Below are 22,052 nucleotides of genomic sequence, written 5' to 3' on the forward strand. Positions count from 1 at the left end.
GGCCAGATATATTTGGTCCTTGTGGAGCTCCTATCCTTTCCCCATCAGATTAACTCCCCTTCTTTCTTATGAATCCCTGTACTCTGCCAAAGGTTTGGTCATGAGTCTTTGCTTTGAAAACACTGCTAGTTAGAGTCTTTCAGATGCTTTCAGTAGACTCCTCTCATAGGTTCAATGCACATCCCATCTGTCTTTCTAAACATGGATTGATCATCTTACCCCATGTCCGCTCTCTTGATTATCTTTTTCAGGTGTATAGATTTCATTATGTTTATCATATCTTATAGGTCTATATAAGTGAGTATATACCGTGTTTGTCTTTCTCCTTCTGGGATATTTCACTCAGAATGATCTTTTCTAGATCCCACCATTTGCCTGCAAATTTCATGATTTCCTCCTTTTTGATGGCTGAGTAGTATTTCATTGTGTAAAAATACCACAATTTCTGTACCCATTCCTCCATTGATGGACATCTGGGTTGTTTCCAGGTTCTGGCTATTACAAACAAAGCTGCTATAAACATGGTTGAGCAAGTATCCCTTTTGTGTACTTGAGCAAACTTTGGGTATATACCTAGCAGTGGTATAGCTGTATCTTGAGGAAGCACTATTCCTAATTGTCTTAAAAAGCGCCAGATAGATTTCCAGAGTGGTTGTACCAGTTTACATTCCCACCAGCAGTGGAGGAGGGTTCCCCTTTCTCCACAACCTCTCCAGCATGTGTTGTCACTTGAGTTTTTCATCTTGGCCATTCTGATGGGTGTAAGGTGATATCTCAGGGTCGTTTTGATTTGCATTTCGGGAGGGGTTTTCTTAATTCTTTCCTCTTTCCTTCTGTCAAGTTGTCAAAAAAAAAAAAAAAAAACCACAACAAAACAAAACAGAAAACAACTAACCAGCCAGGAGAAAACAAAGAAATGAATTACTGGAGGGTTGCTTTACTGCAAAGACTCACCTTTTACGTTTCCTGACCTATGTATGTAGAAAGAACCCTGGACAATGTGTGCCATCGAATCTTTTACCAAAGTCACAGAACTTTGCCCAAACCTGCGCCTTTTCCAACCCTGAAGAGGACCAGAGATTCTCAGGGACCATTCATTCTGGGTGGCACAGCAGCCTTGCTTATCAAGTGAGCTGTATCCAGTCAGTCTAGAGCGATATTCTGGATCATAAAACACTAGCACCTCTCGGAAACAGATGCTGCATTTTATGGTGGGAGTGGAGATGCCAGGACTCGCAGGCGCCAGCTGACACATGTACTATGAGGAATCGCTAGCGTTCTTTAGAGCAGGACACATTTTCTTAACCCTAGGCAGAAGAAATGGCTTCATTTCAGCTTTACAAGAAGCATGTCATGAAAGGAAGATAGAGGGTGATACCTCATCACTGGAGACGTATTGTCTTAACTTGAAGGAGCTCTCATGCCAACCAGGAAGAAAGCATGGCAGAGCTGGAACCACTGGCCAGCCAGCTCATCTCACTCAGCGTGCTCCTTTACCGAGAGGCAAAGCTCTCCATGGAGTTCTTAGTTAATATTTTAAGGAAAGAGAAAATCACCAAACATACTACTGCAGAATTTTTGGAAGTTCCCCCACCTGGAACTTAAGCTCCTTCAGGAAGGACTTTCCTTATATGAAAAGTCTGAATCTCAACCTGTCAAATGGGTTGTAGCCAGTGTGTGTAGCTCAGGGATTGCAAGGAAATTGCTAGCTGTCTTTAAAATGTAGTGCTGGCCAGTTGATCTGAAAGTAGCTGCTAATAGATTGGGTGGGTGCTTCCTGGTCCTGTGCAGTAGGGGTTCTTTCAAGAGCTCAGTATCATACCTCCTTTAGCTCACTCCCAGCACATTTTACATATATATTGCACAAAGCGGACTATTTCTATCATATTATTGAATTACCTCATCTTCTCTGTGGAAAGAGAATATTTAGGATTTACAACATTGGTTCAGTTAGACAGCTAGCTCAGCGGGTAAAACACTGCACAAATGTGAAGATCTGAGTTTGATTCCTTTAACATAAAGGTGGAAGGAAAGAACTGAGTCCAGAGAGCACAATGAGTCTTCTGAACTGCACACACCCAATGCTATCCTTATGCTCCCATGAACATATCATATGCACACAATAGTAAAAAAAAACTATAATATATATATATTAAAAGAAGATCTGATCTCTTAGAAAATTTGTTTGTTTTGTTTTTTGAGACAGGGTTTCTTTATGTAGTCTTGGCTGTCCTGGACTTGCTTTGTAGACCAGGCTGGCCTCAAATTCACAGAGATTTGCCTGCCTCTGCCTCCCTGAGTGCTGGGATTACAGGCATGCACCAACTCACCTGGCCTCTTAACACATTATGAGTATGTAATACAATATCATTATTGATTAACTTTGGTTTTGATGTACTGGGGATGAAATGGCTGGGCCCATCCTTGGTAACTTCTCTCCCACTGAACTGTATCCCCAGACAGATACACTGTTACTAACTACAAGTGCCATGGTACACTTCAAGTCTCCAAAACATAATAATAGCTGAAGTTTCCTACCCTTCAGCAGCACCTACTGGTGTTTAGCCTGTGATAGCCACCGTTGTCCTTTCTGTTTTCTCTGCTGCTGTCTGCCATTTCAGAGTTGTCCTTGGTAAGACATTTACTCTACATTTCGTTTCCCAGTTATGGAACACTGTTAAAAAGAGGGCTAGGAAGCCCTCATGAGCCTAACACCACTGCTTCTCTGAAGTCAATGACCTTACCAGACCTCTCACATTAGGAGCCAAAGCAGATAATCAGTAGCCTGGGCGTTTGTAAACAAGAAGATGGTTTAGAGTCACTTGGTGTCACAGCCATGTTTTTCTTTTATGCGCCGAATCTCTGTACAAAGAGAGTTCCCAGCTCTCCCTGCTCCAGTTACTCTTTTCCAGATGTTCTGAAACAATATCAAGTGACCCAGTTTACCCCTGAGAGGTTTATAAAGGTGCGTTTATGGAAAGGCTGGCTGAGTGAGGCCGACACATTCCCTCGGCAGCTTAGTCCCAGATAATCTCCCCCAACACAGTATCCGAGGATCTGACTTTCCCTACGGCACATTGGTAAGGTTTTCAGAAAACAAGAAGCTAAACGCTCCTGAAGTGAAGAAGAAACTTAAGAAGCTTAACAATGGATGTTGAAATATTATCACTGGTCATCGGTGCAACAGTATCCAGTCACTCCCCACCTACAGGCACAGCATTTCAGCTGAAGCAGATGGAGTGTGTGGTCTTAAGTGTTTAAGCATCCACAAGTCAAGGGGAAAGATTTTGTTAGGGTAAAACCCCAACATGTGTCATTGGCCTTTTGTGCTGAATATCAGGAAGACAAATGACAGTAGCAAAATTGAATATGCCTAAGAGGCAGGCCAGGGTTTTTACAGACAATCAGGGTGAAGTAATACCACTGAAATTTGTGAGCAGAGATAGTTTCGTTCTTTGTGGGCAGCAAATATCAGAGCAATCCCTAGGATCAGAATGTAGCTTTTGTAACAGAGACGAGCCTGTTTTTTTTTTTTTTTTTTTTTTTTTTTTTAAGAGAAATACAATGTGGTCTTATATTTAGTCACAGCATCCCCAATTCCCTGACCACAGGTTAGAATCTCTCAAGGAAGTGGGCTAATTCTCCATCAGCACCCTCTATGTGTCAAGGACAGTGAATGGCTCAGGTATACCCTAGTCTTACAGTAAGCGACAAAGCAAAGCCTGGACATGGGGAGTAATTTCTGTTCTACAGTATATCAGTCATCCAAAGGTCATGGAAGTGGGATGAGCAACCTTCCTGGAATTCCCAGAAGTCACCCTGTGGAGATCCTATGGATGAAAAGGAACATGAGCTCCCGTTAAATAACTTCTCCACATCCCAGCTTGCCCACTGATAGCCTCTATTTTGGAGTCATTTACAGGGAGTCATTTGCGGCCACACAGCCCCAACAAATTGTTGAATAGACCGCAGTCCTTATGCTCAGTTCCGTAATACATGGGTCTTTCTTTATCTCTTAGGAGGCTAAGAAAACTTGTACAGCATTGACACATCTTGCTAGCCCAGACTCTACAAAAGAAGTGCAATTCCGACTTCACTTGAAATGGATGCCTACTTGAGAGGAAAGGCCCCACTCTTGGCTTGAAAACGCGTGGTGGGGAACACCCAGGGTTGAGCATTCTGAGGCAGGGTTGAGCATTGCTGGTCCCTGATCTGCTCATAGTTAGAAACATGAGTTAAATTACCCTTATCTTAACATCAGCAGTGTTATTGGGAATAAAATTGGCTACTTCCTCTCACTTCAGATCCACTGACAGTTTGGGGTGAGTGGGTTGGGCAGGGGGAAATGGGTAATTTTCTTTGCCTCTGGTGGAGTTAATCTCTCACCTAGATACCAGTGAAGTGCCTCTTTCACCAGCAGCTCTCAGGTTAGCAGCACAGCTGTAAGAACTAAGTTCTTCATTAGAATGTTCCAGTTCAAAGTTCAAATGATAGATGATCTCGGCTTCCTGAAGCAAACACTTAAGCACTTGTACTTCTTGAAACAATTTATTCCAGTTTGAACAAGACAGTCCATATCTCACTGAGACACAGAACTAGCAGTTTATACATTTGTAAGCAAAAAGTCTGACTTCTATTCAGTTATTGGATTTAAGACAAAAAAGGACCTAGAAAGAATGTTATAGTAGAGATATTAATTTAAAGTATGCATCAGTTTGTATTTGGGGGGTTAGCCCCTGTTTGTACAGATGTCTGTTCTTAGAGGTTTTGTTTAGGATTATTAGTAGTAATCATTGAATATTCTTGGTCGAATGTGGTAACCCCACGAGAATTCACTTCTACTTCCTTTGTAGTGACTGAGTTCCTGTAAAGTTAAATTGATTTCAAACCTGGAAAGCATCCCCAACCACTCTTCTGACTTGTTTCCTTTTTGTTAGAGTAACATTCTTGTTTTTGCCAATATGCTTTGTCCAGGACAGGGCAGTGGAATGCACTGTGTGAAAATGCTTCCTAAAACAGCCTGGCAGCATGAGTTTCAACCGCAAATCCCATGGTGGAAGGAGAGAACCAACTCCAGGAAGATGTCCTCTGACCTCTGACCTCTGCAAGTACACCGTGGAGATGGGAGTGTGTACATGTGTGCATGCGTGTGAGTGTAGATCGAAACCAGGTGCTAACAGTTCTTAGATAAGTGCTGTGCTATGGATCTACCGTCACGGCCTGAGGTCCATTCTTACTGTGGAAATGCTTGCAAACATCTTCAGCTGTCATCTGAGAAACTTCTTCGTGCAGAGGATGGAAACTAACACAGAGACCCACAACTGGACAGTGGGCAGAGACTGGAAACTTTAGCACACTCAGTCCTAAATGGGATGTCTTCATCAAACCCCTCCCCTTGGGGCTTAAGGAGCTATGCGGAAGAGGAGGCAGGAAGATTGGAAGAGCCAGAGGGGATGGATGACTCCAAGGAAACTGTCTTCCAGACGCTCGAGACTGACGTACATACGAACTCACAGAAAGTGTGGCAGCATGCACGGGGCCTGCACAGGTTCAGGCCAAGTGGGATCCCAGAGCACAGATAGGGAAGTGGAAATGAGCTCCCAACCCTAACCAAGAAACTCGCTCCAGTTCTCAAATGCTTGCAGAGGAAAAATTAGCTTTTTCTAATGGAGTCTCTCTGGGTATATAAGCCACACTGAGGAGCTGCTCCCTTGCCCAGCAGTGGACAACCAACACAAAACAGACTCAAGGATATTTTCGTCTCATATTGCTTTGTTTGGGCTTTTTTTGCTTGTATATTATGGTTTCCAATTTTGTGTTTTTGTGGGTTTTTGGGTGTGTGTGCATGACTTACGCTCTTAGTTCAATTTTTATTCTGGGTTATTATTTATTTGTTTAGTCTGTTTTTGTTTGCTTGTTTGTTTTCTGAGACAGGATTTGTCTATATAGCCCTGGTCATTCTGAAACTCACTCTGTAGACCAGGCTGGCCTCCAACTCAGAGATCCGCCTGCTTCTGCCTCCCAAGTGCTGGGATTAAAGGCGTGCGTGACCACCACTTGACCCCTGTTTGTTTTCTAATGAGAGAGAAAGAAGGCTTGGAGTCAGATGGGTGGGGAGATGGGGAGTACCTAGGCGGAGACGGGGAGGAGAAACCATGATCGGAATGTAGGTATGAAACAATATTTTCAATTAACAACAACAAAGAAAGAGTTCTTATTACTTACACCACCGACCACAAGAAAGTCGTCCTAACTCTTCCTTCCAACCAGTAGGAAAAGCTACAATGCCCATGTTCTCTGCTCAAGAGAGAGACATCTGCATGTTTGCCAAGTGTCCTTTATAACCTATATTTGATTCACGGAGGCTCAAGGGGGTTGTGCACCTTTGAACATGATGATGAGTCTGATCATCTTGTGATAGATCTCCCAACTGGCAAGTCCTTGAGGACTTGAGGTCTGCCTCCCAAGGGTGCTTTTTAGAGTGTGAATAATGAAAAGTCATTTGTGTTTCTCTCTCATATTTGTGGCCTGTACTGAGGCAATTAGTATCCACAATTTTCTCTGATGTGGAGTCTTTCAAGAGGGCCAATCCTACTGCAAATCTAGGGAGTGGCTACCTACTTACAGAAATGGCTACAATTTCCTCCCACATTGTGATTCTAAGGCTCACCTCAGCACAGTTATGAGAACACTGTGGCTCACCACGGCCACTACCTTTGGAAAGAAGTTAAACACAGATAAGTATCTGAAACCAGTTCCTCTTCAGGTCTAATACCACAGCGTCTCCTCCTGGTCCTCTAAGTATCACTTTGTCAGGGTGACCAGGGCTGGTAATTTATGGCTCCCATTAAGAGAGAGGGCTAGATGTGCAGACATGTCAATAATTATTTCTGTTGGAGCTCAAGCACCAGAGGAAGTCTCTGTCAAATGCCTCGTTTTAACAGAAGACAGAACCGCCTGACCTGGGTTTTATGACAGATGTCAAATTACATCGACATGTGTTGTGCAGCAGATCACCTTATTGGCAAAGAAATGAAAGCCCACCAGGAAGACGAATGGGAAGCTTCCCACAAGCACTTCTTCATGCCAGTGGAGGTTTGGCAGTGACCATGAAGGAGGGCCAGTGAACAGACGAGAGTGGACACCATGGAAACAGTCCCCTATTCTGGGACTTGGATCCTAATGCTTCCAGGCCTCATAGGGCTGGAGAGGGAGTACAGGGGTGTGTGTGTGTGAGCAGGGTGCTTTGGAGAAGAGCGCCATAGTGACCAGGAGAAACTAAGCCCCTCCACTAAAGAAGACACAGATTTATGTGCTATACCTGCTCAAGAATTATTTTCTCCAGCCATCTTTTTGGAATTCGGCTCCATAAATATTTCTTGAGAGTCTACTCTGCATGGACGCACATGCCAGGCACTGGGGATGAGTACCGAGTGTCAGTGTTCCATGCTCCCCCTTGCATTCTACTTCCTCTTGGTCCTGCTAATTTTGTGTCACTGGAGAGCACTTGAGGCCTTGGGGTCACTATTCTGCACCTCATTTTTCTTAACTTTAAAAAAAAAGAGGCTCAAGATTCCTGCTGACACAGTTGCAAGGTGGAACATGGCGTCATCATTATGCCTCACACATAACAGGCTTGAGGAGGAAGAGAGAGGAAGCCATCATTCCCAGGGTGCAACTCACTCAGCACTCCCAAAGACTCCTGTGTGCTGATGCCCACAACAATGGGAAGTAAGCAGTCATGAGCTGGATAATGACATTAGGTCAGTGATGAATCACTTATATCCAATTGATGGCAATGACCATCTATGTGACTTTATGACAGGGTGTGGAAATTCCTCCGGCCTGACGGTATTGTAGTCATAGTAAAAGCAACATGTAACCATGACTGCCTATGTGGGGATGCTGCTATGAACCAGCCCACTGTACTAGCAGTCTAAGAAGAGTATATTACATGCAGTTATGCACAACACAATACATGGTAAACTAGTGTTAATGATGTATATGTGTATAATGTATACGATGCATGTGTAGAATGTATATTTACAATGTAAATGTATAGAGACAATGTCCCTAGGTATCGGTTCACTTATTAGTCGGGGTTTTCTTGTCTTTGTTTTTTGTTTGTTCGTTTGCTTCATCAACTTGACACAAACTGAAGCTGCCTGGGAAGAAGGAATGTCAATGGACAAAATGTCTATCAGATTGGCCTTCAGACAAACCTGTGGGGATATTTTCTTGGTTGACGATTGATGTAGGAAGGACCACCCCATTGCGGGAAGTGCTAACCTGGGCGGCTTTCTCATACCTGGGAGCTCTAAGAGAGGTAGCTGGTTGTGAGCTTGGACAGCAAGTCAGGGAGTCCCTCCATGGCCCCTGTTTCAGGTCCTGCCATGGTTCCTGCCCTTCATAATGTCGCTTCATGATGGACTAAAGACTGAAATCAACCCTTTCTTCTCTAAGTGTCTTTGGCTGGGGTGCTTATCACATGAATAGAAAGCGAACTAGGACATCCACGTTGGCCGTAAACTTGTAATCTTCCTCCCTCAGCATCTTGAGTAATGAGATTATAGGTGTGTACCACCAAACTTAGTTTATAGTATATGTTTGATTATTTTAGAGTATATTTATCTTATTTGTTTAATTTATTTCTACTCAAAATATTTTTTTCATATAATGTATTCTGATCACGGTTTCTTCTCCCTCATCTTCTCCCAGAAAACCTCCTATTTAGTAGAAAATAAAATGATGTTGTCATTGGTGCTGACACCCTTCAGGGTCTGTTTGTCACACCTCTTGACTATCAGCATGCGTCACATGCTGTCATACATCTTAACTGGCCTACACCATGTAGGTTTGTCTGAACACATACCATCATGGTTACTCAGCCACAACAGTGTACTTCTATATTGTATGTCTACTGTCAGGTGACAACCAATTCTTATGAAATGGAGGAGGCAGACGTGGGCATGGTGGAGAAAGGAACTGCCATGTTTAGAAAGAGAGCACCCATATGTTAAGTGGGTAGAGACGTGACAAAAGAGGAAGCGATAACCACCCAGCTGTCTGTCTTTTGTCTTAAAGAAACTGATATCCTAGTCACTTATACGGTCTTTCACCAAATTGTTCTTCTGTTCCATTCTGAGTTCCCTGCACCCCTCAGTGGGAGAGAACAAGTGGATTCTGACAAATCAAGCTTTTTGTGGGACGTTGTTGTTGTTAACAGCAGCTTGCTGTAGTTGATGGGACAGGGCGAGTGATGGTGCTCAGTGTGGTCCCTTTAATCATGCGCCTGCGCAGCACACAGGCCCTGCTTGGCAGTTGGTGCTGTCCTCTCTGTGCTGTGGCACAGGCTTGGCCTGATGCACATGCTCAGTAGATGCTTCCATATTTATTCTGGTTGCTACCCTACAACCCACGATGGTATTTTATTTTTGAAGACATTATTTAAGTCACTAGAAAGGATAAAGTATAGATGAAATGTATAACGTAACTGGACTTTTTATTTATTCTCTTAACATTGTTCCTCTTGTGAGATGATCACAGAAGGGAATAGAGCATTTTATTCTTTCTAGGTGGGCCAGATACAAGCCACTGAGTTCACTCTATCCCTTCCCTCCTGTTCCATCTATTCCTCCCTCTCCTCCTTTCTCTCCTTCTCCCTCTTTGGTCCTTCCCCACTCCTGTGTGTGTGTGTGTGTGTGTGTGTGTGAAGATCAGAGGACAACTATTAGTGTCAGTCCTCCTTTGTCCATCTTCTTTGTACCATGTTTTGTTGTTGTTGCTGTTGTTGTTATTTGCAGCCACATAAGCCCACCTGCCTGGCCATTATAATTGAGAGATTCTCTTGTCTCTGCCTCCCATCGCCAAAGGAGCGTGGGGATTACAAATCTGGCCTATCACTGCCTTTCTAGTACCTTTCTACCATAAAAGCTTCTTCTTCTTTTTCCTCTTCTTCTTCTTCTTCTTCTTCTTCTTCTTCTTCTTCTTCTTCTTCTTCTTCTTCTTCTTCTTCTTCTTCTTCTTCTTCTTCTTCTTCTTCGTCTTCAAGAATCCTTAGATGCTAACAGGTAAAACCTTATGTAAATGTAAATGGGAGATTTGTGTAACTTGGTGCTTTGGATCTTTTTTGGTTGTAGAATTGTGAAGTAAAATCTGTAGAGGGGAGCTCCTGGCTGCTTGATTTTGATCTCCTTAAACTACCAACTACTGGCCTTCTGTGCGCCATGACCCATGAAGAGGAATAGTGAGGTACAAGCTGATTCCCCAATCTAATTGTCAGCTGCTTTCTGCAGGGATGCTTTCTGCAAAGCTCTGTGACTTTTGAATGGGAAAGAAAGTAAAAGAGAAGGAAGTGAGGAGTCAAAGGAGGTGCTGCAATTACTTTCATAGGATTCTAGTTATATCTGTCCACCCCACAGAAGGAGGTAACTCCCTGGAGACATTTATCTCCCAGGCTGGGTGGAAGTATGGGAAAGGGAAGATGATCAGTTTGCACTTGAAAAATGTAGCCTCTTGTCACTGGGCATGGAGAGGAGCACGTGGCTTTGCAATCCCAGATGTATTGTGCAAATTCCCATTTTCTCTCCTTCATTCTGACTTCACTGTGCCCCTGTTCTTTTATTTCCCCTTTGAATTTGCATCAAATTCATTATCTGCTCTTAAGGGAGAGAGGTTCTCCAGGGTTTAATTGAGATGTAAGACACTACAAATAAAAAGGTGGGGGCTGGGGAGGATAGCTCCATGACATTGTGGGACTAAACCATCTCTCAAGCGTTTTCTTCACTTTTTGGAGAAAAACGTAGCCTTTTCCTCCAGGAAGCGCTAGTCTCAGAGACCTTTATTAACTTGATCTTTGGGAATGCTGTTTTAATTTTTTTCCATAATCATCATACAAATTGGTCATGATAATCTCTGTGAAGAAAATAAGTGAACCAATGGCCTCATTAACTCGAGTGCTAGGGGGGAATGGTGTTCATCAGAGTTGGTGCCCTTACCCCATGGTGGCCCGGACCTCTTTGTGTGTGACTTGATCCAGTCCCCTGTGGGAGATAGGCATTGTTTCCTGCCCAGCCTGTTTAAATTGCCTCCTATATTCTGCTCCCTTACAGAATAATAGAAGAATTTGAAAAGTCCCAAGCTTAGGAGTGGAGATCTCTGGTGGTTGGGTCCTTTTTAACCTTTTCTTCACAATATCAAGGCTTCAAACTGCTAAGCTTTTGGCGATACCTGGGGTCAGTCAGCATTAAAATGTATGGCTCAAGTGTGTAATTCTAAGTACTATTTTGCTGTACTAGAAGGGACCGTTTGAAGCTCACATGTTAATTTTAATTTCATATACAAAATGGCAAAGATAAATAGGTTTATCCAAAATACATTTAGTAGCAGATTTTTTGAGTCAGTTATTAATTTTATTTAAGTGTATTTTTTTAAATTTTTATAAACTGTGAAACTCAAGAGGAAGTGGAGTCCCATGCAATGCCTTTTATTAATGGCCTGCTATGTGCCAAGAAAGGTGTTAAATGTTTTCAAATGCTGCCTCATTTATCCTGATCTTATAGACAAGCAAGAGGAGGTGTGAAGAGGTGAAGTTTCTCACGCAGCTGGAAAGTGGCAGAGTCATTCACAGATCTGCCTCCACTAAAAATTACTTCACGCAGCTCTTTGAAAACTAACTTCTTGGTTGCTAGATGGAGTTTCTCAGTGGACCTTGTTCTGCTAGCCTGGGACAAGGAAGTTACTGTTTCTTTTAGGGATACACCAGGTTCCTGGAGAAGGACTGGCCCTGGGTGGTGCCCAGGACCATCCCTGGCACACATAAGTGTGTCTTCAGCTTGTGACTGGGTAAGAAATCTCTCTCTTCTGGCTTTGGAGAAACTCGTCTTCTCCTGATTGAGGCGTGGGTGAATGGGGCACACTTGAAAGAGGATCAAACAGACAATGGCTGCTTCTGGAGATACATTGGGAACACATATACCTCTGTCATGGTGTGGATGTGGCCTGAGTGTCCCTGAAGGACTTACATGTTAACATAATCCCCGTGGTGGAGGAGGATTTAATGGCAACATTTGTCTGTGGTGTTCAGTGGTGGGTCCTTGGGAAAGCAATTAGGCTCAGATAAACTGATTAGACTGGGTATCCCATGATTCAATGCCTGCAGGTTTACAAGAAGAAGAAGACAGCCTCCCCTAGGCACACTCCATGCCCTTCGCCATTTGATGGTTGCTGCTGCTTTGGATCTCTGTCTGCAATAAGGCTACCATCACTGAAAAGGCCCCTAGACCCTGCATATTCAGATCTGTGATTAAATTAAACTTATTTCCCTTATAAAGTAGTCTCCTTCAAGTACTTGATCATTATGAAAAATGGACTCATTCCACTACTATTGGAAAATCTCTCAGCTGCCTTCCTAGGGTCCTCCTTGTTTAGCTTCTTTAGGTCTGTAGATTTTAATAAGTTTATCCTATATTATATGGCTAATATCTGCTTATAAGTGAGTATATACCATGCATGACTTTCTGGTTTTGGGTTACCTCACTCAGGATGATCTTTTCTAGTTTCATCCATTTGCCTGCAAATTTCATGAACTCCTTGTTTTTAATAGCTGAGTAGTATTCCATTGCATAAATGTATCACAATTTCCCGTTCAGAAGGCAAACAGGATAGACACCAGAAGTGGTAGAAGAGAGGGAACAGGATGGGAGCCTATCACAGATGTGCTTTGAAAGACTTCACCCAGCAGGGAATAGAAGCAAATGCAGAGATGCACAGCCAAACTTAGGGCAGAGGGCAGGGAGTCTTATGGAAGAGGTGGGGCGGGGGCGAGGGAGAATAGAAAGACCAGAAAGGGACAGGAGCTCCACAAGGAGACCAACAAAGCCAAAAATATCTGGGCTCAGGAGGTCCTGTAATGACTGATGCATCAACCAAAGACCAAGCACGGAGAGGACCTAGACCCCCTGCTTAGATGTAGCCCATAGGCAGCTCAGTCTCCATGTGGGTTCCCTAGTAAGGAGAGCAGAGGTCGTCTCTGACATGAACTCAGTTGCCTACTCTTTAATCACTTCCCCCTGGTGGGGTGATCTTGTCAGCCCTCAGAGGAAGAGGATCCAGGTAGTCCTGATGAGACTTGATAGGATAGGGTCAGACAGTAGAGGAGGAGGACTTCCCCTTTCAGTGGACTAGGAGAGAGGAATATGGGGGGAAGAAGGAGGGATGGTGGAATTGGGAGGAGATGAGGGAGGGATCTACGATGGCAATATAAAGTAAATAAAGTATTAATGAAATAAAATCTCTCAGCTGCAGTGATGGAAGAAGCTGCACACCTCCTACATATGTGTAGGGGGTCTAGTTCCAGCGCATGCATCCTCTTCAGTTGGCGGTTCAGTCTCTACTTACATATTTCCAACTCCTGAGAAACTTTACATGAATTTGTACTAACACCTACAGTTTGTGATGTATTGAACTTGAATCCAGTGAAAGACACTGCCCATTGATATGTGTTCTGTTCCCATTGCAGGCTGGGTAGTGGGATCCATGCTTTAGAGTCACAGAGAAAAGGATACTGTTTTATAGGGACAGAGGAATCAGGAACAAAAGTGAATGAAATCTGGCAATCCATAGAAGAGCAAGCAGAAACAGCTGATTCAAGGGGAACTTTAGATGGTCAGGAGTCACTGAAACCAAGGCTTAAAACTTTTCATAGAGTTGTTTGCATTGAGAAGTTAGGGAACCACACTGTTTGGAAGAAAATATCTAATTTGACTGGAGTGAATTATTACCTGGGAAAAAAAGCAACAAACATGGTATGATTGATTCAAGAAGATGGTGCTCAATGGAGAAGGAAGCTTTAAGACCAAACAAATGGTGAGACTCAGTAGAAGCCCCGGTACACAGGCTCTTCCCTGCAGGTCTTCTCATAGCCTTTAAGATGCCACTTGGGTGGCACGCATTTCCAAGGACTCTGATCCTGTGACGAAAAATGCTTCTTTAGGGTTGAGACCCATGGCAGTGGGCTTCAGAACTTTGACTGAGTTCTGTTTCACATAGGTTAAACCTGAAGGAAGAATACTGTTGTTGAGAGATGAAGCCCAAAGCGCCCTGTAACTAGGCATTTTCAGTCCTCAAGACAGGAAAGGGATGGTCACAATTCAGGCAGTGAAAGAGGAAGGCAGGTTGGGTGAGGAGGTTCATGAGCTGTAGTGGTACCCCACAATTGGAAGGGAGCTTGAGAAAAGGAAGAGATTCAAAGGGGAACCTGCTTGTTCAGAGAAGCTTGAGTGGTGAAATGTTGGGAACATGAGAAATTTAATTACACATGAGGCACGTTATAATTCAGCTATGTGGATTTCATATATAAAAAATATTTATTGTATGTTGAGTATGTCTTTTTGTACTCCTTCCTCTGTCCTCTTTGTTCCATGAGGAAGTTTCTCTTCTACTTCCATATTATCAGTACAGAACTGAATGTATCTTTACACAACCAGGAAATACATACGAGAGAAAGCATACAATATTCCTCTTTCTGAAATCAGCTTAACCCACTTCATATGATCATCTCCACGTGCTTCCATTTTCCTACAAAGGACACAACTTTATTTTTCTGTATAGGTGAAAAAGAATCCACTGTGTCCAGATACTGTATTTTCTTTATCCATTCCTCTGTTGTTGGACATTTAGGTTGTTCCATATTTTACATACTACAATGATGTGTGAGCTCTATGATGAACTATCAGAGCTGATTGACAAGCAGCCAACAACTAAAGATACTTATCTATAGTCAGGCATGCATAATCCTAATTTCATTTTGCTCTGATGTGTCAGTTTGGTCCTCATTATCTTGCAATGTCTTCGGTAGTATCATAGATAACAGCAAATGTTGTTTGACCACAAATGTATAAAATTGCAGGGTATAGAGAGATGTGCTTAAATGAAAGCAAAATACAAAATAGTTATTGGCCACATAGACTGAGAAGACGCGCCTAGCACGCCCACCAACAGGGATAGTTGAAAGAACAAATTCTCATTTAACTTAATCTGCTTGTTATGCTTTTTAATTCTTTTAGTTAAAAACACTGATCAAATCTCTCTCTCTCTCTCTCTCTCTCTCTCTCTCTCTCTCTGTGTGTGTGTGTGTGTGTGTGTGTGTGTGTGTGTGTCTATCTGCTGACGGGTACATATGGAGGTCAGAAGTTAACTTGTGGGAGTCTGTTCTCTTCCACCGTGTAGGTCTCAGACACCAAACTCAGGCATGGCAGCAAGCATCTTTACCTGCTGAGCCATTCTGCGTGCCCTCTTTTAGGGTTTTTAATACAAGCTTTCTCTGCATAGCTCACAAGATCCTGGAGCTTACTCTGATGTCCAGGCTGACTTCAAACTCATTGTAGGAACAGAGAAAGGAGTGTCTCTGCCCAAGTGTCAGGTTTCCAGTTGTGCTCCAGCATGCCTAGCTCAATATGCTTAGCTTAAGCGCCCTGAAGACCTTCAACACAGCCTGAATAGCTCTAGTAGGATGCTGGCCTTTGCTTTGCTGTGTGACAGAACTTTTGGAAGCTCCACTTTCCCACTTGTAAAATAACTTAAGAAGACTCTGTACAGTATAAGCATCTTTATCATTAGTGTGTTGGAAGGATTAGCTAGGGTTAAAAGTTACCGTATTTTAAATGTATGAAATAAATTTCTTTAGGAAATAATGTATGCATTGTAATCCATTTAATAATTTTTACTATTAGTTTATTTGGTTTCCAGTTAATGGCACATAAAATCTATCTATTTGAATTACAAAAAATCAAGCTGGTTTGAATTAAGGAGGTGTGAAAAACTCTTGGGTTGAAAAAAATACGTAACACTTCCATCAATTAAAAGTAGGTAAAATGTGTTAAAAATAATGGAAAGTTCATGTTGAATTGAACTGGTTTTCTTCATGAGCTTATATTTTTATGAAGCTCTGTGAAACACATTTGAAACCATGCCCATTATGGAATTTGTGTTAATTGTTATTATCCCCATAAAGTTCACATGATTAAGAAAAGTTTGCAATTATGCCAACCAGAAATGCACAGTACCTGCCTTTCATTCCCACCCCTACCCAGATTTATTTTTGGTACTGAGAACTGATCTCCACCTTGGCAAACAGAATGTGTGCTAAATTGAAAATTTCCTCTGAGTGCCCTGGAGACTTCAGACAGCAGGTTTCCAAAATCGTAGGGTATTTTCACTAATCAGACACAACTTTCTTTGTTCTTTTTGCCTTTGTCAAGAGTGAAGATTGTTTCTGTACTTACCCCCCGCTCCTGTCACAATCTTAAATATCACTGTGCTAGAAGGCACTGCAATCTTAATTAAAAGAGCAGTCTAATTATTTACCCTGGTTGGTTCACACAAACCTCTACAGTATAATCAGTGGACTCCCTGAAGGGGCTTCACGATATTTCAGAATGGAGTGGGGGAGTTTGGTACTGACTTGAGCTCAGCTAACATGTAATGAAGTCTGACCTACAATTCACCCTTAGGTCACCAGATCAAACAGAACTTATCTGGGCAATGTCCGAAGGTACGCGCCGTTATTGACTGAGCTGGTAGGTGGTACGCAGAGAACACTTGGCGGTTACCTCCCAGAGTCTCAGAGAACCTTCCGCGTGTTTCTGAGGGATGGAGGGAAAGCAGAGGGCAGCCAGGCAGGTCATTCCCTTTTTCGACAGACTCCACGACAAGCCCATAAGGCAAGTTTGAGGACAGCTCAGATAGCTAGAGGTGTTTTGTGACAATCTCTTCCTGCACCTGGCCTGAGCACTGCCTGCCGTTGCAGGGTATGCCTGCGGCCTAGTCATCAGGCAAGGTGGCCCCCTGGAAGTGAGGCACAGATGCTTCCAGGCCAAGCACAGAGGTCAGATGTGTCCTTTAAACCTTTGTCCTTGGGCTTCTCTGCCATAAAGAGGTAGAAGTGCCTTTCTGAAGGACACCCAAAAGGTCCTGGGGTCCCCTCTGAAAGTCCATTTTGGAAAAAAATAGGCCCCAACAACGTTGGCTTAAAGACATAAGATGACCTGACTCTGCCATAAACATACATCAGTGCCAAAGGTCTACTCAGTTTACATCATGGACTAGGTGGGCCTGAGAAAAAAGTGAATAGCAACCAAACAACCCTACAGCATAGCAGAAGAGTTCAGGTAGTGGGGAACAATAATAGATATAAAATAATAAAGGACATTCAGTAGAGAAAGCTATTAGGATAGTAAACAGAGAAAGCTATTAGAACTATACGTTTACTGAGAGATATTGTGAGGCTCAAGAAGAGATGGCTAGACATGGAAGGGAGCATTGAACATGCTCACATACTCCTTTGACATGTGGAGATGTGATTACATGTTTTTCCACACGTAGATGATTCCACAGGGAGGTGGCAATTCATCCAGGTCACAAGGCGAGAATACGGATTTGATCTGACCTTCCAGATCTAATTCCATCTGCAATTTTAGCTGAGTAAAGCCAGGACCACAGAGTGGAAATTGACTAACTCTGTTTCATAATCCCACAGGCATTGGGAGTCAGGAAGGTCAACTGAGACGCAAAAGAAGTGAGTGGCGAGGCATAGATGGAGCCTCCCTCGGGTGGTCTGAACAGGAGGACAGCGGCATGAGGCTCTCCCTGCTACAGGTAACAAGTAGGCAGCTTGTGGCCCTGGCTCCCAGACATAGGCATGTTGGTGTAGAACGTAAAGTCAAACAGAAAGGCTTTATTTTGTAACGTGTTAATGTTCATTTTGGATAATTAGATGGAATGCTGATAGAAGCCTCTAAGAAACATCCCCAAAGACATCCTCCTGTCTCAGTAGGGAATGAGTCATCCATCTGTTTCCCCAAAGCAATATATAGAGTTCTTCTGACTACTCGCCCTTTGCTGGGATTACAAAGCCAGCCAGCCATACTCTGGGCCCTACAGAGATGACAGTCAAATAAAGTGTCCCAGGAGGGACACTCTTGCTGCCAAGAGCCTAGGGATGTGAACAAAGGAGACACAGGCTCTTGAGAATTTATTTATTCATTTGTTTGTTTATTCTTTAATGTTAAGGGGACAATGTCTCCCTGGAAGAACCCGCCAGGTGGGCACTATGCATTTTCTTTCTGTTTCTTCACACATCCACTATTCAACAAGTTGTGAAACAAACCCAAAGATACAATATTTCCCCCTCACTGAAATTCACTGAAGGCTCCAGGAAGTCCTAGAAAATTATTTGCTTCACCTAACACTTCCCAAGTAGGGGTAAGGTCAAACTCCTTTGTGCAGGTAACAGGCTGGTCATTGTGTTGACCAGTTTGGAAACACCTTTTGAGCTAAGTCCAAAGCTTCTGTCAGACTGGCCCCATTAACCAAAACACACCCTTTGAACTTTTCCTGTCATCATTATTTACGCCCATCCTCCCTTTTGGACACATAAAAATTACTTTTGCTATCTTTTCAACTTTAGCCACCTCTGATGCCACCTCTTTCATGAAGCTCAGGCTGATTACTCCGGATTAGGCTCATGTTGCTATACTCTGGCCATTGAAGGCAAATTTTAGCTAGGTCCCTTAGTATTTATTTAATTATCAGCCAATGCTTACTTAGTACTATTTTGCGCTCTTTTTGCCGTTTATGCTTGTAATGTTACTCTTTCCATCTTTACAGTGACTATATTAGCTTATAAACCTGAAGGACTTTCATGTCGAAAAGAGGAGTATTTTCATTACTTTTCTCATTGTAGTGATCAAATGTCTGTCATGAAAAAACTTACCACAAGTAGGCTTCATTTGGCTTAAAGTTTACAGCCTACAGATCCTTTCTGGGAAGTGTTAGGTTAAGCAAATAATTTCGCAGAACTTCCTGGAGTGAAGAACTTCCTTAGTGAAATTCAGCCAGAGGAAGGGGTTTCATTAATCACAGTGGGAAAACATAGTGGCAAGAGTGTTGGGCCATTGGTCACATTGTATCCTCAGTCAAAGAGTGGGGCTTGGCAATAAAATCTCAAAGCTTGCCCTCAGTGACTCATTTATTTCTATGAGGTTCCATGTCTGTAAGGCCTGTAACCTTCTAAAACAGGACCACCAGCCAGGACCAAGTGTTCTAGCCTATGGGGGAATATTTCACATGCAAACAACAGTCCAGAATTGTGAAAGAATTTAGAGCTCAGGAGATGGTCCCATCCACGAAGTGCTTTTGGCCTCCAAGTTTGCCCTTGTCTTTGAAAGGGGAGGAGGTTTGTCAGACGGATCTGCCCTTCTAGACGGTAATCATAAAACCCACAGGCAAACAAAAAGCTAGTCCAAAGCACCGTGACTTCCAGTTCGGTGTGACTGCTGGAGTCTGTGTGAAGAGGTGCCTGGGTCCCGCTGTGGCTAGTTGTATACCTGGTGTCCATAGCCTGGATGTCTCAGACATGCAGTCATTTCCCAGGCTGGGAATGCTCAGCTGTCTGGTTTGTCAGCTCAGTTGTTAAGCCACATGGCTGTCTACAGATAGCCAAATAGTCTAGAAAAAGAAGTTGTCGGTTTCTTCTTGTATTTTATATACCACACTTATCAATTAAGGAAAAACGACTGTTAGGTCACTAAACATCTATTACATGTCTATTATCTGCTGGACATTACTGACAGTTGTACAACAGGAAATGAAGGACAGATCTGTATTATGATGGAGGACACAGGATACAGGGAGACAAATTAAGAGATAATAACAGCAGTATTAATGAAAGAGGTAAGTGGTAGTAAAAAGCTAAAGTTAGGTATAGGAGAGAAAGCACTGGGAGGATCAGAGAAGACTCCCCTGTTGAGATAACTTTTGAACAGGACTGTAAAGGGAATGTAGGAGGTATATGGGCTAAGAGTCACCTAGTAGGCAAAAAAAAAAAAAAAAAAAAAAAGAACTCCAGGATACAGGATAAAGGAAAAGAATGGCTGGAAGCAAGCTAAAGCTAAAGAAGCATGCTGGGCATTCTGATGGCATCAACAAGTATTTTATCTGTAAGGAAATCAGGAAGTGATAGTGGATTCTAAGAAGAAGACCGCTTTGGTGTTTGCAAAAGATTCTTCTGGGTATGTGGGATGGTGAATGTGTTGAAGATCCTGAGGGGTGGGGAGGGAAGAAGAAAGAGAGGGAGAGGAGTTAAGGACTGGGTGGGAGGGGCAGACATAGCTTAAGTCGTGGAAGATGGAAGATTGTAGTAGTAGCTTGAGTCATAACAGGATTTCTTGGCACTGCAGTATTCGATGCTAGATAATTCTCAGTTGCAGGAATTTCTCACAGGATCTAAGGTAGAGGTTCTCAACCTGTAGGTCTCAATCCTTTGCAGGAGGGTGGGGTTGGCGAGTGGAGGAATGGGGAGGTGAGAGTAGGGGGGACACCAAACAACCCTTTTACAGGGGTCACATGCAAGATATCCTACTTATCAGATATTTACATTAGGATTCATAACAGGAGCAAAACTACAGTTATGAAGTAGCAATAAAAATGTGGTTGGAGGTCACCATAACATGTGGAACTCTATTAACCCTTCACAGCATTATGAAGGTTGATAACCACTGATGTAAGGCCTTCATAAGCATCTGTGATGTCTACCTAACTAGATGTCACGATCTCCCTATCAGTCCCTTCTCCAGTTCTGAGAACTCTAGAACAATTGCCAAACTACATTATTGGTAGAAGGATGGAGGATAGATTTGAACACTTAGGAAGGAGAATCAGTGAGAAATGCTGTGATCAGTCTGATGGGGTGGGGAGGAGGCCAGCTGAGAGGCTAGCTTTCCACCAGTGATGTCTTTGGGTGATGCTGGAGAAGGAACAGGCTTGTTGGGAAAGATGCCTGCATAGCTTATGCTCACAGGAGCAGCTCATGAGACCCCTCCAGTAGAGATTGGAACAAGAATTGAATTTCCAGGGGGAGTTAATATGACGTGGAAAGGATAGGAGCTCCACAAGGACCAAATATATCTGGGCACAGGGTTTTTTTCTGCGACTGACACTCTACCGAGGACCATGTATGGATATAACCTAGAACCTCTGCTCAGATGTAGCCCATGGTAGCTCAGTAACCAATTGGTTTCCCATAGTAAAGGGAAAAGGGACTATTTCTGACAGGAACTCAATGGCAGGCTCTTTGACCTCCCAATCCCCCAAGGGAGGACCAGTCCTGCTAGGCCACAGAGGAGGACTTTGCAGTCAGTCCTGAAGATACCTGATAAAACAGGATCAGGGCGGTCCTTTCCAATCAGTGGACTTGGAAAGGGGCAGGGAGGAAATGAGGGAGGGAGGGGTTGGGAGAGAATGAGGGAGTGGGATACAGCTGGGATACAGAGTTAATAAAATATAACTAATAATAAAAAATAAATAAGTAAACAAAACAAAACAAAAGAAGTGGATTTCCAGTTCTGGAGTACAGGAAGGAAAGCTACTTTGAAAGACACTTGATTGCCCATACAGTGACTGGGGCTATCCTGGAGATGCGTGGGATTGACTAGGTAACACCTGAGAGGAAGAAGGAAGAGAAGAGAGCTGAGGATAGCCCCATAACAAAGCTAAAGAGCTAAAGTCTAAACGAGGGTCCCCCAAGAAGGTCCGAAGACCCACCAAAGGACATTCACATTCGACAGCATAGCACTGAATTATGCAGTGCTCCGGAATGTGTGGGTGTTTAATCTTGATTTTCTCACTTACACTCCATTGTCTTATACATATGATTGAGCTTTTCTTAGCCTTTCTTTCTATTCCCCCCCCCCTTTTTTTTGTCTGCAGTGCACCATTATGGGGTGTGTATCCATATGTGTGTGCATAAGAGAGAGTCAGAGGACAACTCTTAAGTGTTATCAGTTATTATCTACCTTTTAATGTGCATTCATTTCTTTATTTTTTGAGATGTTGTCTCTCACTGTTCTGGAATGGTCTCGCTGCACCAGCGAGACCCAGTCTTACTGTCAAGTAAGCTAGGTTGGCTAGCCAGTAAGTCCCAAGGTTCTGCTCCCCTGTACCCCCTCCACTCCCCATCCTAGATCTGGAACTAAACTCACGGACAACATGCCCGG

General features: G+C 43.1%; 1 long non-coding RNA gene across 1 annotated transcript in view; it reads left to right on the forward strand.

The window, feature by feature from the left end:
* The window catches only part of LOC132647042 (uncharacterized), a 65,348-nt gene extending 60,242 nt beyond the window's left edge, over nt 1-5,106 (forward strand). The window contains exon 4 of the long non-coding RNA XR_009585329.1: nt 4,975-5,106. This is a non-coding gene — a long non-coding RNA (uncharacterized LOC132647042). The remainder of the gene's footprint in view (nt 1-4,974) is intronic.
* Nucleotides 5,107-22,052: the final 16,946 nt, after the last annotated feature.

The sequence above is a fragment of the Meriones unguiculatus genome, chromosome 14 (assembly GCF_030254825.1).
Source record: "Meriones unguiculatus strain TT.TT164.6M chromosome 14, Bangor_MerUng_6.1, whole genome shotgun sequence".
NCBI lineage: Eukaryota > Metazoa > Chordata > Mammalia > Rodentia > Muridae > Meriones > Meriones unguiculatus.